The sequence below is a fragment of the Eschrichtius robustus genome, chromosome 1 (genome assembly GCF_028021215.1).
Source record: "Eschrichtius robustus isolate mEscRob2 chromosome 1, mEscRob2.pri, whole genome shotgun sequence".
Lineage (NCBI taxonomy): Eukaryota > Metazoa > Chordata > Mammalia > Artiodactyla > Eschrichtiidae > Eschrichtius > Eschrichtius robustus.
This window is the reverse complement of record NC_090824.1, coordinates 30,865,791-30,883,962: the sequence shown is the minus strand read 5'-3', so window position 1 is coordinate 30,883,962 and position 18,172 is coordinate 30,865,791. Positions and strand designations below refer to the sequence as shown.

At 39.2% G+C, this 18,172-nt stretch overlaps 1 protein-coding gene across 8 annotated transcripts in view; it reads left to right on the top strand.

Annotated features, from left to right (window-relative positions):
• The window catches only part of SIPA1L1 (signal induced proliferation associated 1 like 1), a 502,626-nt gene that overhangs the window by 194,610 nt on the left and 289,844 nt on the right, over positions 1–18,172 (top strand). For all 8 annotated transcript variants that reach the window (XM_068543380.1, XM_068543408.1, XM_068543417.1 and 5 more), the window contains one exon: positions 16,477–16,543. The gene's annotated coding sequence lies outside the window, so the exon portion shown is untranslated. The remainder of the gene's footprint in view (positions 1–16,476; positions 16,544–18,172) is intronic.

The window sequence follows — 18,172 nt, the reverse complement described above, 5'->3', positions numbered from 1 at the left end:
TTACAAGTCCTCGAAGTTTCATCTGAATGCTTCTCTGTATTTAAAAGTAAATGTCCACAGCACAACAGTAACTCTGAATGACATGCCGTGTGCTGGTAACTAGCACAGTTAAAATGATGAGATTCGATGGTCATCTCTGTCATCATGTGATGATTGATCCCACACAAGTTCACGGGTGCCAGAAACGATGTTGAAATAGGCAACGTGAAGGATGAGGCCAAAGCCAGAAGACAGCCACTGAATGGACAGTAAAGCCAATTCATCTCCTGTGGCTCTCAGGGAAAATTTCCATGCAACCTTTAGAGTTTAAGTGTTTCTTTGTATGTTTGATATTTAAAATGTGTTTCCATGGTTTATACTTTCTGTTTACTTAAACACCACATGCATGGCAACCTTTTCTGTCCTTATTCTGTTTTCTCCCCCTAATTGCTTTTCCTCTGCCTCTTGTTTGCCCATTGGAAACTTATTCATTATTCTTGCCATTGAGTTGACCTTCTGACCTTTGTGTTCTTTTGCCATCCTTAAAGTTGTACCTACCAACACTTCGGTCTGTGTTATTGCTGTTTTTACATATCCTACCCCATGAGTTAGGTTGTAAAGTTTTTGAAAGGAAAGTCTGTGCCACTGTGATCTTTGGAACACTACAGCTTTTTGCAAATTGATGTCGGAGAAGTGTTTGAATTGAAGTAAATACTTGTTTTAATAAAGTAAATAATTACATCTCAATTAAGATGTGACTTGCTTGGCTGGTGGGTGAGGTTACAGATGGACCCCAGTTTTAACTGAGACTGTGGCAAGTGTAACGTTCGTTTTTGAGAACAAGGGAACAATTTGAAATGTTCTTTGTCCTTTAGGTCTAACCACTCCTTGATGCTCATAACAAGTTCCTTGATGTGTGTTCAAGACCTGCTCAGCTATGAACTTCTGCTTTTCTAGTTTGTTTCATTATTAACTGAGTGTTTCTTAAATTCTAGTGGGGGGAAGAGGGTGGCAGTTGATTATCTCATTGCATCATGCACACCATCTGTTTCCTGAATATGACAGCAGTTTCCACGTAGTGCCTTTGCCCACGGAGTCAAAAGCTCCATACAAATGTGGATTCTGGTTCTTTCAAGTGAGAGGAAAGTTAAAAACTCACTTTCTAAAGATCTGTTTAGTTTTTTTCAGGTCACAAGCTTGCCCTTAATAGAGATCTTCTTGTCACTTTAATACCAAAAGTGACTTTTCTGGTGTAGGTGGCACATTTTGTAAGGTGTCTTGAGCCTGTGGTTTCCCGTGGGGGATTAGGACTGTCTGTTCTGGAAAAGTGCAGTTCGAGAAGTAAACTTATTTATTTTCATTTTAGAAATGGATTCAGTACATACACACAGAACTTATCAGGTGCTTTATGACTATTTTGACATCATTACATAAAGAATTTTAAATTTTATTTGCCTATTTACTTTTAATTGATTTTTTATTGAAGTATAGTTGATTTACAATGCTGTGTTAGTTTCAAGTGTACAGCAAAGTGATTCAGTTATACATATATATATTCTTTTTCAGATTCTTTTCCCATGTAGGTTATTACAATACACTGATTGTAGTTCCCTGTGCTATACAGTAGGTCCTTGTTGTAAGAATTTTTAATTTTTTTATTCTGTCACATGGCAGTTTTTCTGAACTCATGCTTTGCAAAGGAGCAAACGAAATATTGGGGAATGTTTGGTATTCATGTCAAAAATGGCTTCCACAGGGGTGTAAAATGCCGCAGGTTGGGCTGGAGGGACGTGGATATGGTGTGTGTGTTTTCATCAATACAGGAGTGCTGAGAGGAGTGAGAGTTGTATTGACCTACACAAACATTATTATTTTTTTAACTTAAAATTATTTCAGATGGACTGGAAAAGATAGGGGCTTATATGTAATACCTTCCAGCTTCACCAGGTCTTAACATTTTGCCATATTTGTTTTAGATCGTAAAACATTTTGGAAAAAGTTGAAGCTCTGCTTTTCTCCCTCCTGATCCAACAGTGTTTTTTTCTATTGGAATGCATTTTATTTGATGGCTTTGAAGACAGATTACATAGTGAGTAGTTGAGTGGTGGTTTCCTGTAGGGAAATGAAGTTTATGCACCTCCCATTTTCAGGTTATGGTTACAGCGCTTCTGAAGAGGTTGTGTGAACATGACATAGGGTCATTGAACAAGATGAGAAATGTATATATTTTGAAAAGTAAACTTGGTTGAATGTGGGCATTCACATTCCAATTAGTTGTTTGGCTTACACGACATTCCAGAGCCACTAAGTAGTTTCTTCAGATTAACTGTTAATCTGTTAAAATGCCTGGACAATCACCAAAACTGACTGTTTTCCATGAAGACTTTGTACCGTGGTTTCCAAGGGTGTTTTCCTCGAATTGAATTGACTTTTGTTGGTTTTGGTAATTTTCCTCTAAGCATTTCCTTCAAGTTATGGAATTCTGACTACCTCTCTATTTTACTTACTTTTTTTTTTTTTTTTGGTTAAGTATAATACAGAATCCGAAAGGCTATTTATTTTTCCTTAGTGCTACCAAGTTTCTCTGTGATTTTAATGCTGTGCCATATTTTTCATTGTTGTTCACCTTTTGTTCAACTCTGAGCCTCTGTTAAACTTGTATCATGTTTTATCATCTAAATTTAGTTTTGATAGGTTCCAGAGAACAGGGGGAAGAATGTCTGTACTAAAATGTAGTTTTTTGGTGTGTGCTCTACTTTTTGTAAGTTATATATCATAATTAAGGAAAAACTAGAAAAACAGAAATTGAGAAGATTCACTAGCGATCCAATCACTCATAAATATCATAAATTTTTTTGCCGTGTATTTTTCCGAAAAAATATTTATAAAATATATATTTTAACATAGGCTATAGTTTATAATGTGCATTTTCGTGTAATATTATGAACAATAAACTAGTAATATATAAATAATTCCTAAATTACAATTATCCTATCTTATATACTGTAAGGTGGAGGTTGTATAATACAGTAGTAGAAACACAGGCTTTTTATCAAATAGACTTGGGTTTGGATTCTTGCTTGTCTGATTACTCAGTTTGTGGTTTGACCTTGGCCAGGGGACTTTATCTTGGGTAAGATTTAAAGCTTCACTGATTCCTACGTGTACTCCTTTGTACAATGGGGATAATAATACCCATCTCCCTGGATTGTTATATTGATTACATGAGATAGAGAATATAATGTGCCTGGTGTATTGTAGGTACTCAGATAGTAACTATCATTATTATTTATAAGGGAGATTACTTAATCAAAAGACAAGATTAGACACTGGCTATTTAAAGCAGTATCAAGGAAGAAGTTTCTAGATGCCTATATTGTATTTACTATTGTAAAAGTGTGGTTAACGAGGCCTGTGTGAATAGTTTGGTAACTGCTCCTGTCCCCTTCCTCCCAGATTTGGAATAGGTAGCCATCTTTAAAATACATAATATGTATGGAGGCATTTTTTGAGAGATCTTCACATGTGTAATGAAAAGCTACTGAATATAATTGTGTGTGTGTGTGTGTGTGTGTATGTATAGACGCATGTGTCTCTAATGTTTCTCATACGTACGTTGTGGATCATCTGTCTCCATCCCTCTTAACCTGGATGTCTTTCTTAGCTCCAAAGAGCCTTCCCATGTACTTCTCTCCCCCATTTTCATACTTTCTTCTTCTTTTTTTTGAATTTTATTTATTTATTTATTTATTTTGGCTGCGTTGGGTCTTCGTTGCTGCACGTGGGCTTTCTCTAGTTGTGGTGAGCGGGGCCTACTCTTCGTTGCGGTGCATGGGCTTCTCGTTGCGGTGGCTTCTTTTGTTGCAGAGCACGGGCTCTAGGCATGCGGACTTTAGTAGTTGCAGCACGCGGGCTCAGTAGTTGTGGCGTGTGGGCTCTAGAGTGCAGGCTCAGTAGTTGTGGCTCACGGGCTTAGTTGCTCTGCAGCACGTGGGATCTTCCCGGACCAAGGCTCGAACCCGTGTTCCCTGCATTGGCGGGCGGATTCCTAACCACTGCACCATGAGGGAAGTTCCTCATATTTTCTTCTTGATTTTAACTTTTAACTTCGTGCTAACATGAATTAGTACCAATTCGTGTTATTCCTCCTGTTTACCAGCACTATGTACCTGTTGTTAGTTATTTATGTATAGGCATATTGAATTTGAAAAGTGTTATCTAAAAGGAATCTTAGTCATATGGTTCTCACATTCCACTTTACCTCCTTTCTAAAGAATGTTGCATAAACTCTCATCTTTATCAGTTTATGCTTCATTTTGTATCATAGAAGCAATACCCTTTTTTAATTAATTTCAGGTAATTTTATTGTGAGGTCATAGAAGATGAGTTCATTGGTGAACTGACGCCAGCTGTGTGGTGTGTCTGCCTTGACTGTCCCTGTTTGCAGTCAAGTTGCCCGTCCTCTGCTCACACGTCAGCATTTTCACTTGTTGGCCACCTGGTGCGATGACTCTGAAGCTGCTCTTTTTAATCTAAGATGCAGCTTACTTTCCCTTCATTTTACACACACACACACACACACAGACACACACACACACACACCATGTTGCAGTGAAGAGACTGTGTTTAGTTTCACATGAAGTCAGTAAAAGGAGACAAAATTAATAAATTCCTAACTTTGTCAGAAGGCTAAAAATTCCTGTTTTGGAGATTGGCATTCAAGGATGTAAATATAATCTAAAATTTTTCTAAATTGGCATTTGAATGGCTTGCTTAAAAATCACTTAAGCTGGGGCTTCCCTGGTGTCGCAGTGGTTGAGAATCTGCCTGCCAATGCAGGGGACACGGGTTCGAGCCCTGATCTGGGAAGATCCCACATGCCGCAGAGCAACTAGGCCCGTGAGCCACAATTACTGAGCCTGCGCGTCTGGAGCCTGTGCTCCACAACGAGAGGCCGCGATAATGAGAGGCCCGCACACCGCGATGAAGAGTGGCCCCCACTTGCCGCAACTAGAGAAAGCCCTCACACGGAAACGAAGACCCAATACAGCCATAAATAAATAAATAAACCCAAAGTTTAAAAAAAAAAAAATCACTTAAGCTCACTGCAGCACTGTTTACAATAGCCAAGACATGGAAGCAACCTACATGTCCATCAACAGATGAATGGGTAAAGAAGATGTGGTACATATATACAATGGAATATTACTCAGCCATAAAAAAGAATGAAATCACGCCCATTTGCAGCAACATGGATAGACCTAGAGATTGTCATACTGAGTGAAGTAAGTCAGACAGAGAAAGACAGATATCATATGATATCACTTATATGTGGAATCTGAAAAAAAATTAATACAAATGACTTACATACAAAACAGAAATAGACCCACAGACATAGAAAACAAACTTATGGTTACCACAGGGGAAGGAGGGGAGGGATAAAGTTGGAGGTTGGGATTAACATATACACACTATTATATATAAAATAGATAACCAGCAAGGACCTACTATAGCCCAGGGAATTATACTTAATATTTTACAATAACCTATAAGGGAAAAGAATCTGAAAAAGAATTTATATATATATCTATATATATCACTTAAGTAACCAATAAAACATGATATTCTGGGATCAGGGGCAGATAAAGGTGACTCACCTTTTATCTGAAAGTTTTTAAGGTATGTGCATAGGGTATTTAAAGGGGAAAAATGACTCCCCTTCAAGTTTATTAAAGAACAAAACGTTTTCTAATTTCATTTTAAGTTATACATTTTTATTATAAGTTCCCATAATAAGGTCAGCCTCATAGTAGGGACCTAGTATATTCTTGTTGAATGAATAACCATCTCATGACTGTTAACTATCAATTTGTTACTTGTTTTAAATTATATTTAGAATTGCAAGGGCTTCCAAATAGATTCCATCATTTGATCCTCACATAACCTTGTGAGTTAGGCGGGAGAGGGATTTTCTTCATTTTACAGGGAGCTTAGTAGAATTGCTCACGTATTACCAAAAGATGACTCCAGGGTTTGACTTTAGGACTTTAGGTTCTTATTCCATCCTTTGGTGCACTGCTCTGCTCTTTTCCCATATTGACCTGGAAATATTTCAGTACTTCATATTGTAATAGTTGTTCATTTATTCAGCAGAATTTTATTGAGGGCATGGTTTTAAGTTCTAGGCCTTTGTGGCTGAATGTAAAGACAAAGTTTCTACTCTCAAAAGGAAGACTGTCAGTAAATAAATAAACAATAATAATAATGATTAGCACATAGTAGGTGCTCAATAAATGGTTATTGAATGAGTGATCAAAGTGATAAAAGGAAATGAGGGCTTCCCTGGTGGCGCAATGATTAAGAATCTGCCTGCCAATGCAGGGGACATGGATTTGAGCCCTGGTCCAGGAAGATCCCACATGCTGCGGAGCAACTAAGCCCGAGCACCACAACTACTGAGCCTGCGCTCTAGAACCCGCGAGCCACAACTACTGAAGCCCGCGTGCCACAACTACTGAAGCCTGCCCACCTAGAGCCCGTGCTCCACAGCAAGAGAAGTCACTGCAATGAGAAGCCCGCATACCGCAAGGAAGAGTAGCACTCGCTCGCCGCATCTAGAGACAGCCCGCGCGCAGCAGCAAAGACCCAATGTGCAACCAAAAAAAAAAAAAAAAAAGCCTTTAAAGTTATTTAAAAAAAAAAAAAAAGGAAATGAACAGTGAGTGTGGGGTTGTAAATGGATAGGTTGATGAAGGAAGGTCTTCCTGAGGAAGTGACATCTAAGCCAGGGAAAGAGCATTTCAGATAAAAGGACCAGTACAGGCAAAGGCCCTGAGGCAGCAAAGAGCTTGGCTTATTTAAGAGGACACCAAAGATGGCCAATGGAGCTAGAGCATAGTAAGCTGGGGAGACTGGGGGTTCCACATGAAATTGAAGAGGAAGGATCAATTTTTTAGGGCCTTGTAGACCATATTGAGAAATTTGACTTTCATTCTAGTGTTGAAAGAGTTTTCCATGTGTCTTATGTTTCTGCACTGTCTACCTTTGTTCTGGACTGCCTTTTCAAGGATGATTTGTATGGTCAGCAGCCTTGGAAGATAGAGTGTCTCCCTCCAGAGCAAAGATCAGGCACACTATTGTCTAGTGTAGTAAAGACAATGTCTCCTTCTGGGGAAAAGGTCAGACGGGCTTACTGCCCATTGTAAAAGACTTGGGTTTATTAAGCTCAGGATTCCTCTCCTGTTACATAACCCACTGCTGTGCAGGTGTCATCTGGCCTTTTTTGTGTTACCTCATGGGAACTGGGACTGAAGGGACTGGCACCAAAAGTGCTGATACTCTGGTTGTTGCTATTGCTGTGAGTAATGATACTCTGGTTGTTGCTATTGCTGTGAGTAATGATACTCTGGTTGTTGCTATTGCTGTGAGTAATGATACTCTGGTTGTTGCTATTGCTGTGAGTAATGAAGTCCTTTGTCTTTGACCCAAGAGTCTCATGTCTTCTGCCAGCATCCATACAACTGTGGCAGCTAACTTGTTAGCTTGAAATTAGGGTAAAATTCTTACATCCTTCACATTCTTGGCATCTCAGGACATGGAAAGCATTGGGGGATTTTCAGCAGGGGGATAATACATAGTTTAGCCTTTTAAAAAGTCAGTGTGACCACTCTGAAAATTGATCGGGGGTAGAAAGATGAATGAGGAATGTGGGTCAGCTGTCTAGTTGAGAGATAACAGTGGCTGGGATCAGTGTGGTGACTGTGGACGTGGGGAGGCGTGAGGAATTCAAGGTGGTCTTCAGGAGGTGGAAGTTATAGGTCTCAACAGCATGGATATGGGCTGTGAAAGAAAGGAATGGAGAATGAATCCCGGGTTTTTGGTTTGAGCAAATGAATAGATAGAGATGGAGAAGCCTTACGATGATAATAAGCCTGTAAAAGGACTTGTTTCTCTTGTCATCACCACTTTAGCCTTTTTCCAGTCAGTTTATTTGCTTGACTCTCTCTTTCTCTGTGTAGAACTTTTATGCTTAGAATTACAGGGAAAGGAAGAATAAGAAGTAGTTTGTACAACTCGGGATCAAAGAACCACTGGTATGTGCTTTTCTGGGAAGAACATTTTTCCTGTGTCTTCACGAATTGTCAAATCCATTAACGTTAAGAAATGCAACTCTTGCAGTCCCTTGATAAGTGGGTTGTCTCAATAACAATAAATTAGATTAGCTTGGGAGGATTTATTTTTCAATAGCCATATTGATTTTTACCCAAAATTCATTATCTGGGAATTTACAATGAAACTCTTTAATGTGTTTCCAGGTTTTCTCTTTTTTGATGTTAAAGAAATACATTTTTTATGTATGTTTCAGTTTTTAAATTTCCTTTAAAGCTGGGCTATTCTCCCTTAATTCTCAAGGATAATTACTGCTCATCTTGTGATCACGTAAGCTTAATACAGTAGGATGAAAGAAACAAGTGCCTATGGACTAATTTATTCAGTTTGTCATCCTCACTGAGAAATTTCTCAGGATAACTTCTTGTCTCTGTAATGCCTGATGCTGATTTCAACAGCACCTGATTGCTTTTCATAAAGAAAGTAACTACAAAGCTTAAAAAAAAAAAAAAAAAAAAAGTCTTGGCCCTGAAGAGTTCTTTTAAATGCCTTCCCTTTTTTATCTAGTGAGATTTATTTTTGTGTGTGTGCTTTTTGTGTGCTTATTATATTTATAGGATGATTTTATGTTTCTTAACCTTTATATATTGTAGAAAATTTTAGGCTACAATATAAAGCTTGAGTGAGTTTTGATTTATCTTTGCACCGTCTTGCACATGTCCTTTTATTTCATTTGTTCTGTAGCATTTTCTTTAGTCTCTCGCCTAGGTCTAGATTTTTCCTCTTCAGAAAGAGAAGGTTGATAGAGAGGGAAGATAGAGCTTCGTGAATTTGGGGGGGAGGGTTTGGGAGGGAGGCTAGGCTTACAATTATTTCTGATTCAATTTATACTCTGCTCCCTGGAAATCAACAATGGGAAAACTTACTCCTTTTTAAAGATAAACTTAGAAAGCATGAACTGAGATCGCAAAATCATTAGTGCTGATCATGAGACTTTTCCAGGTGGTGTGAGTTGTTATTAATCACTTCAGTAGACTCTGGAGATTTTTCTACCAGAAATGCAGTTAGAATGTGTTTATTTCTGAGTCTTTGAGAAGATAAATATACTATCTTCTTGCTTTTTTTTTTTTCTTTTGTTTTCTTTTTAAGGAGATCCATCTTTTGGGGTTTTAGCATTTTTAAACCCCCTCAGGTGGTTGAGTGGTATCTAAGCTTCCCAGGATGTCCCAGTCTTTCCTTTGGAGTAGTATTGTTGTTCTGCCTTCCTATCTCATTGTATAAATTCTTAAAAAGGGCCCGACGTTGTGTCACTGATTTCATGTTTCAAGCTGTGCACTAAGTCATGTACAGATGCACCATATTTAGGCTGTGGTTGGAATTTCATGAATGGGTTGCTGGTCTTCTCTCCCTTGTCCCCTGATTTCAAAACAAAACCAAGCAACAATTAGTAGGATTTTACCAGGGCCCTCTAAAGAGAGACCTTATTAGTGACTGAATTGAACTAGAATTTGTAGACTATGGAATGTGATAGAAACTATCCCTAAAGGATTGTGTCCCTGCCTTCAGGAAGATTTTTACCCGCCTGGTTTTGGCCTAGACTCTCCCATACCCTGAAAACCATTCTGGAAATGGTTCAGAGGCACAGAAGGAATCTTACCCTCAGAATCGTAACTTCACTTCTCCTACCCGTCTTCTTTCCTCTGTTGGAGGAATAGTAGAGGGCACAGTAGAAAGAGGATTTGAGTCAGACCTGGGTTTGTATCTGAGCTCTTGTTTATTAGTTGCGTGACCACAGGCAGCGTGCTTAACCTCTTTAAGCCTCAAATCTCAAATGTAAAATTGAGACCGTGCTAGACTTTGTGGTTTGGTGAAGCACTGTGTCTGTCAAGGAACTGGTGCTCAGCACGTGCAGGTTCTCACTAAGAACTGGAACAGGGTCAGGACTTGAACTTGCTGTGTGTTCCTCCAGGATCCCACCCTCCTGCCTCCCTGTGGAGGGGAGAGCTGTCCTGAATTTTATGTTCAGCACTCCCTTGCTTTTTAAAATGAGTGTATCTGTAGACAATACGGCAGCACCCCCTTATCCGAGGGGTAGTCCCCCCTTATCCGAGGTTTCTCTTTTTGTGATTTCAGTTACCTGTGATCAGCTGTGGGCTGAAAATATTAAATGGAAAATTCCAGAAATAAACAATTCATAAGTTTTAAATCGTGCGCTGTTTTGAGTAATGTGATGAAATCTCGCGCCATCCCAGGCCGTCCCTCCCCTGATGTGAACCATCCCTTTGTCCGGCGTATCCCCTCCCGGTTAGTCACTTTGTAGCCGGCTCAGTTTATCAGATTGACTGTTGTGGAATCGCACGGCTTGTGTTAAAGGGATCCTTATTTTACTTAATAATGGCCCCAAAGCACAAGAATAGTGATGCTGGCAATTCACACGTGCCAAAGAGAAGCCGCGAAGTGCTTCCTTTAAGTAAAAAGGTGAAAGTTCTTGATGTAATAAGGAAAGAAAAAAAAATCATATGCTGCTGGTAAGGTAAGAATGAATCTTCTACCCATGAAATTGTGAAGAAGGAAGAAGAAATTTGTGCTAGTTTGCTGCCACATATCAGACCACAAAAGTTATGGCCACAGTGTGTGGTAAGTGCTTAGTTAAAACAGAAAAGGCATTAAATTTGTACAATAAGGTATTTTGAAAGAGACTGCATTCACATAACTTTTATTACAGTGTATTGTTATAATTGGTCTGTTTTATTATTATTGTTGTTAATCGCTTACTGTGCCTAATTTATAAATTAAACTTTATCATGTATGCATGCATGATATGTATGTATGCATAGGAAAAAACATGGTATGTGTAGGCATACCTCATTTTATTACGCTTCGCTTTATTGTGCTTCGCAGATACTGTGTTTTTTACAAATTGAAGGTTTGTGGCAACCCCGTGTCAGGCATTTGCTCACTTCGTGTCTCTGTGTCACATTTTGGTAATCCTCAAAATATTTCAAGCCCTCCACCAGCCAAAAGATTACGATTCCCTGAAGGCCCAGATGATGGTTAGCATTCTCTAGCAGTATTTTTAAATTAAGGTATGTATCTTGTTTTTTTAGACAAAATGCTGTTGCACACTTAGTAGACTGCAGTATAGTGTAAACATGACTTTTATACGCAGTGGGAAACCAAAATTTGTGTGACTTGCTCTATTGCGATATTTGCTTTATTGCAGTGGTCTGGAACTGAACCTGCAGCATCTCCGAGAGGTACCTGTTATAGGAGTCAGCATTATCTGTGGCTTCAGGCATCCACTGGGGGGCTCGGAACGTGTCCTTTGAGAATAGGAAGGGACTACTGTGTTTTTAGCTTTGCCTGTTTGGGCCCTGTAAAAATGGCATCCTGTTATATGTAGTCTCTAATAAGAGTGCTTCATCCCTGCCAGGGAGTGTAGAACTCTTGGTTCTCCACTTGGCCTTTGCTGATGGTCATGGATGTGGGGTTGCAGTTTTTTCTGTGGTGTTTGGTGTAGAGTGGTTTTTACCTAGGACGTTTTTGTCTATCTAGGCTTCCCCATCACTGATCCTGTAGAGCAGGCTGTTTCTGATACTGGGTCAGACGTAGGGACAGCATTGCGTGACACGGGGGCGGGGGTGAATCCAGTAAGGAAATAGAGGTTAATGGGAACTAGATATACCACTCTTATAGGAAGGGAAAGGGGAAAACTAGAATGAATCTTGCAGTATTGGACTGGAATTCAGGCTAACTGTATGAACTCATGGTTTTCAGTATACATGGATAGATATAGAAAGAAATGAAGAAGTAAGTGTGTGCATATATGTGTGTGCTTCTGTTCACCTAGATGACCTAGGAATAGTGATAATCCAGTTGCAATACGCACACCCAGATCTTGGTTTCTAAATACCATTTTTCCCCACTAAAATGTTTGAAATTATCGGACTAAAAAATTACTTTTTTAAAAAAATTATCAATGGACAAAGTATTGGGTGAAAATTGGTTGAGAAATAGGATATTTATATAGTCTGAAAGTATCACCTCGCAAAATACTTATTAATTACAAAGAGGAAAAGAGTCACTTTAGAGTGGGGAAATCTGGCAGATACCACCCTAATCAAGTGATGTAAGTTCACACTACCAGTCAGGGAAAAAAATCAAAATAGCGTACTACCTGATAGGGTACAACGAGAGGAAGGAAATTTTCTGTGGTATTCCTGCTGAAAAGTCGTAACTTGAATCTAATCAACAATTAAGTATCAACAAACCCAAAGTAAGGAACATTCTATTCAATATAAAACTGGCCTGAAATCTTCAAAACTGTCAAGTTCATGAAAGTCAAGGACAGTCTGAGGAGTTCTAGTTTGATATAGACTAATGAGCAATGAAAGGTCAGTGCCAGTGTGAGATCCTGGATTGGATCCTTTTGCTAAAATGGACACTATTGGGATCATTGGAGAAAGTCAAACCTGGGCGCTGTTGGGACCATTAGATGACCATACTATGTCCGTGTTAATTTCTGGGTGTTAATGGTCATAGTTATTGCAGTTTTGTTTATAGAAATGACTCAGCAAACTCTGTAGGGGTGATAGGCCGTGATGTTGGCTACTTAACTCTCAAGTGGTTCAGGGAAATTATTTGTTCTAGTCTTGCAGCTCTTTTTCTTTTTTTTTTCTGGTACATTGGTCTGAGATTATTACAGAAAACAAAAAAGACCCCTCCTGTGAGTTGACTTTTTCAATATCATTAGCTTATCAAACCAATCATTTGAAGGGTTTAAGAGGTTTGCTTTCCTGTGCTGTCTTGTCTGGCAACTGCCCTTCCTGTGTGGCTTCCTGTTATATCTTTTGTCTTTTGGTATTCTGGTTTTAAAATATTCACCATCATTTCCTTACTATGTTCTTTTCCCTGCTCATTATTTATTTCCCTTCAACTATGTTTTGTTTTTGTGACTAACTTCTTTCGAGGGAAAGTATGATTTACAGAAATCTGGCACTTTACTGTGTTTCAATTCAGTGATAATATTGTATTTAGTTTCGACTTACTTTGTGCTATTCTTTTCTACTCAGTTTTCTGGTGAGCTGTTTAAGCTTGCTTTTTCTTTCTCTTTTTTTTTTTTAAATTTATTTATTTATGGCTGTGTTGGGTCTTCGTTTCTGTGCGAGGGCTTTCCCCAGCTGCAGCGAGCGGGGGCCACTCTTCATCGCGGTGCGCGGGCCTCTCACCATCGCGGCCTCTCTTGTTGCGGAGCACAGGCTCCAGATGCGCAGGCTCAGTAGTTGTGGCTCACGGGCCCAGTTGCTCCACGGCATGTGGAATCCTCCCAGACCAGGGCTCAAACCCGTGTCCCCTGCACTGGCAGGCAGACTCTCAACCACTGCGCCACCAGGGAAGCCCCTCTTTTTCTTTCTCTTTTTTTTTCTTTTACCATACTGCCTCTGTCTTAGTACTGAGCATGTTTCAGTAGGCTTTTAGTAAAATGTATTGGGCTGGTTGATTGCCGTCTTAGAATTTAGAATTTTCAGAAAGTATAAGCAGGGTAAGGGGAAATTGATAGAGTGGCGAATTCAATGCTGTCCTAATCCACAGTCTAGTCGTCTCATTACTGTGTGTATGATTGGTTAGCCCCCAAAGGTTTAGGTTAAGCGTATTAGGACCAAGCTGGCCCTAGTCTAAAAATTTGCATGGTTTGAGATGGGAGTAGGGTGTTATGGGGAGAGGGTTAATTGTCAGAGCAGCCTTCTCTTTCTGTGAACGTTAAGTGTAAGTTATCTATTTGGTAGAATCTACCCTTTCCTTTTAGTACAGAAAATCGCGGGGTAAAGCCTTGAATTGCCCACCCCCCTCCTCTCTTTCTTTCGTGGAACTAAAATCCATCATAGGGCTTGTTTTCCTTAGATAGGTTAGAGGACAAACTTCTCTTTAGCAGTTACACTAATTTTTATATTTCTCAGAATGATCGAGGAAAAAAAGCTTTTAAAATCCAGAGTGGTAGTTACATTTCACTTAGAACACTCCCACACATACAGGCTTTTCTTCAGCATTTTTTTTTTCTTTTTCTTGCTGCTTTTACAGTGTAGGTGGCCTTCTCTGGATTGCTTTTGACAGGAAATTGAGCAAGCTTTCTTTTTTGGAACAGAATATATTTTACTGCTGAGAGAGAGAGAAAAAGAAGTGTTTATGTTTTGAAATTTAATTATGAATTTTTATTTGAAGGCTGATTTAAATCTAGAAAAATGGAGGTGGGGCTTAAATTTCAGATTGTGCACTAATATTTCTGAACCTTCCTATTTATTTTTGGGCTTTCTTTTCTTCCTTTCTTGGAGGAAGAAAGGAATGCCCCCAAATTACTTTGCTTCGTAAAGCCACAGCCATGGATGGATATTAAGAAGTTTGTCTTTGTCGTTGTTTTTCTGCTTTTGTCTGAGGCTGCCTTCCCCGGTTGTCTTCTTTTTGTAGTGGGGGTATGTTTGGCTCTACACTGAGTTAATGGGCATCTTGAATCTAGAATGTGTGTTAGCCCTACCTTTGGAAAAGCGTGTCATTCAGCAAAGCTTCCTAATGATACGGCTTGTGCACAGGTCTCCAGGGCTGGGTAGGGAGCTCTAGACTGGAACCCTGCCTCTGCCACAGATTCTACCTGGACTCCTGAACCCCCTGGTGCTTTGAGATAGGAATACCAGTCAACCTGCCAACCAGCCAGGTGCTTGCTGCCTGGGATGATTGTGGGTGAGTTTGATTTGTGTAGTTTCTTTATAGCACTGGAGATTCAGGGGAAGAAATCAGACTGTAATTAGAATATAAGCGCATATGCCACATCATGGAAATGTTATCCAGTTGGAGTGGAGTAATTCTGGTGGAATCTTTCTAAGTATGTTTATAAATCATATCCTTTCACTTGAGTTTGACATTGGCATGTTTGTTCATGTCTCTAAGTAGACTACTAGTGCAAATCGACTGTCAGGTGTGTTTTGTTTATATAATTAGCTGGTTATAGCTTATTAATTAAGATGAACAAAACAAAGTATATATTTCAAGTGTTCCAGGCTTCCTTACCCATTCTGTAGGTGCAATTTGTAGGCCAATCATGTGAAAACTGCAAGTTTCATCATCTGGGGTATCCGATGCTCAGAATATCCTTTTTAGGTTTCTTTTTCCCACAGTTTTCGTCTGATGTTTATACCATTGATTATGGTAGGGTAGGAAAGACCTGTTGCAGGGTCTTCTGGAACTCTGTTCTGCTGTATTATGTAAGATCATAGTGCCAGGGACATGGTAGGCCCTCAGCGAGTCTCATTTTGAATGCAAGTAGTGTAAGTTTTGAAGTACCTTTATATTTGGCTGAATGAAAGATGTCCTACTATCCAAGATGACAGGCTGGGAAATTTTCCCCTTTGTCCTCACCAGGAATTGGAAATATCTGTGAGTGAAACGAAGTTCTGGTTCTTCTTACTCTTCTAAGCTTCCATTTTATATGTTTGGGAACAGGGTTTGGGAATTAACCCAGTTTGAAATAGTGTTTCATCTCAGCAAATATTAAAACTTGGTTTCTTGGAGGCTCTTTTGGACATGTATAGTCTGACTTATTTTAATATTTTTAGAAATAGGTACATGTGCTGCAAATTTTAATGTTGGGCATATATATGTATTCTTTTAACTAATAATATGCCTGCAGTCACAGGAAATGTCTTATGGTTATAGTAGAGTTTTTATATATAGCCTATCTGAAATGACCAGTGTGAGAATTGTAGAATTTCTAAATCATCAGAATGTTTGGTTGCTTTGGAACAGGCTTTCTCAGTCTCACTGCTATTGACATTTTGGGCTGGAGAAGTCTTTTTACTGTCCTGTGCCTTGTAGGATATTTAGCAGTGTTCCTGGCTTCTACCCATTAAATTCCAGTAGTATAACCCCTTCCTCTGTTGTGACAACCAAAAATATCTTCAGCCATTGCAAGATGTCCCCCTGGGGTATAGAATTGCCCCCTGTGGAGAACCACTGGTTGGGAACAGTGGTTCCCACAGGCAGGCAGGTGATAGACCAGCTACATCAAAATCACCTTATTGGGGCACTTCTTACTCATATTGGTTCCTGGGTTTCTCCCCAGACTTTCTGATCGGATCATGTGGAGAGAAACGTGATCTTCCAGACTGAACAGTCAGGTTTAGGAATTTGTTGTATAAGTGGGAGTGGCTGTTGGTTGGCTTAAATTTAAGTGTGTGTTGAACTGCACATAAAGAGATTACAAATTAAAGAGGGTTTTAGAGGTAAAGTATGACATTTCACAATTATGATTTGATTTGTAGCTATGATTTTTCCCCTTTATTACTATTTTCAGAATTTGAAAATAATCTTATACTAAAGTTCATAATTATTTTACTCTAGGTTTTGCGAGAATACCTCAAGTTGGACTCGGAAGCAAGATTTACCACCAACTTTGAAGTGGAATCAGGTGAGTTGGTAGATAAGTCACAAAGGCTTGTCGAACTCCTGTGTTCATTCCTAGAAGACCTGCCACTCACAGCAGACTTGTGATTTAGTAAATTTGGATTCTATATTTTTTCCCCACTGGTGTTTCCTTCTTTGTTGTTCTACTGCTGAGAGGCAGAAATGGGGAAGAGGGGAGACTCCTGTGCCGTTTTTAGTCATTGATTTCTGAATTCAGCATTTTCATTGTTACAGTAAATACTTAAGATATTTTTCTGGCAACTTAATAATAAAAATAGTTTTGTTACATATGTCTATTTTCATTCCATAATAATTGCATTTCAGAACATCTTCTATGTGTTTCTTAAAATTTGATGGGAGGTTGTACCCCAACCCATGTTCTGAATAAGAGCCTTGTTAACCCTGATGCATTAATGTATAATTTGGAATACCAAGTGTATCCTGAAAAATTGAGAGATGGCTGGATGATCTGATTGATTGACATTTGCCATTGATTTAAGTGATTGCTCTTGGTTACTGCTAGGTAGAGACCCAGTTCTGTCCTGTGCCTATCCCAGCGTTTTAGTGGATATTTCTCAAACATTTGACTCAGTTGTCAAACGACATTCTCATTGAACAAAATAACAGTTTAATTCGATTGAAAGAGACTTTTCTACAGACTGAAATGCTATAATATGCTAAGCTCCTAAATTCAGATAAAAAAGTGGTTTGGGGTTATGTAGGTTTCTTTGGTTTTGGTACTTTGTACTTAACCTTCTTTTCAGCCAGATGCTGAAACAAAGAGTTTGGGAATTTTTTATCGCCTGCTTTGTCAGAAGCAGAAACAAATTGCCTAAGGAGCCAGCTCTTCCGGAGAGCTGCATTCTATAAAGGACAGTCAAGGTTATCTGAGCATCTCACCTCTGTAAACCTGTGTGCAGAGCTGAGGGCTTCTTTTCAGACTCCCGCTGGGTAATTGGAGCACTGATTTCAAAGTGGCTTGCTATTTCTGACCTTCCTTGAATTTCAGTAAGAGAAATTGGGGAATGATTATCTCTGAAAATGTTTTTAAAGTACATTCGGACACTTTCCTGTTAGCATTGATTTGACCATTCCCAGAGTCATTCTTTAAAAGAGGTAGGAATCCAAGAAAGATTTCTAGATCTCTGTAATTTTTAGCCATTTGAAGAGCCTAAGTTTTCTTATTAGCAACACAACTGAAAAACTACCTTTGAGAATGCAGCACTTTGCAACCATCAAAAAATTGCTGAGTGGTGAAGCAAACAGCCTGCAGGGTTGCTCAATGTAGGTAGCTGTAGCTCAGGTACTTTGCGAAGGACGAAAAAATCAGTGCATGTTATTGAGTGCCCTCTGGTTTTCACCTCTATCTTGGAAGTTGTTTTCCAAGATTTACTTTTTTTTTCTCTCCTCAGTACCTGTATACTATTGAAATGTGCACCTTCAGTGCACTCCCTGTATGTCTTAAGGTATTTTTAAACACTCTTAAATAAGGGTCATCTCCTGGTTGGTACACTTGAAGATGACAGTTCTTAGCAGAAGTGTTAAGTTCTAGGGTTACTATGAAGGCCAAGCCTGTTTAGCTTTTATGTTGGAGCAGCTACATCTTGTCTTTTAAATTGAGTTTAATAACCTG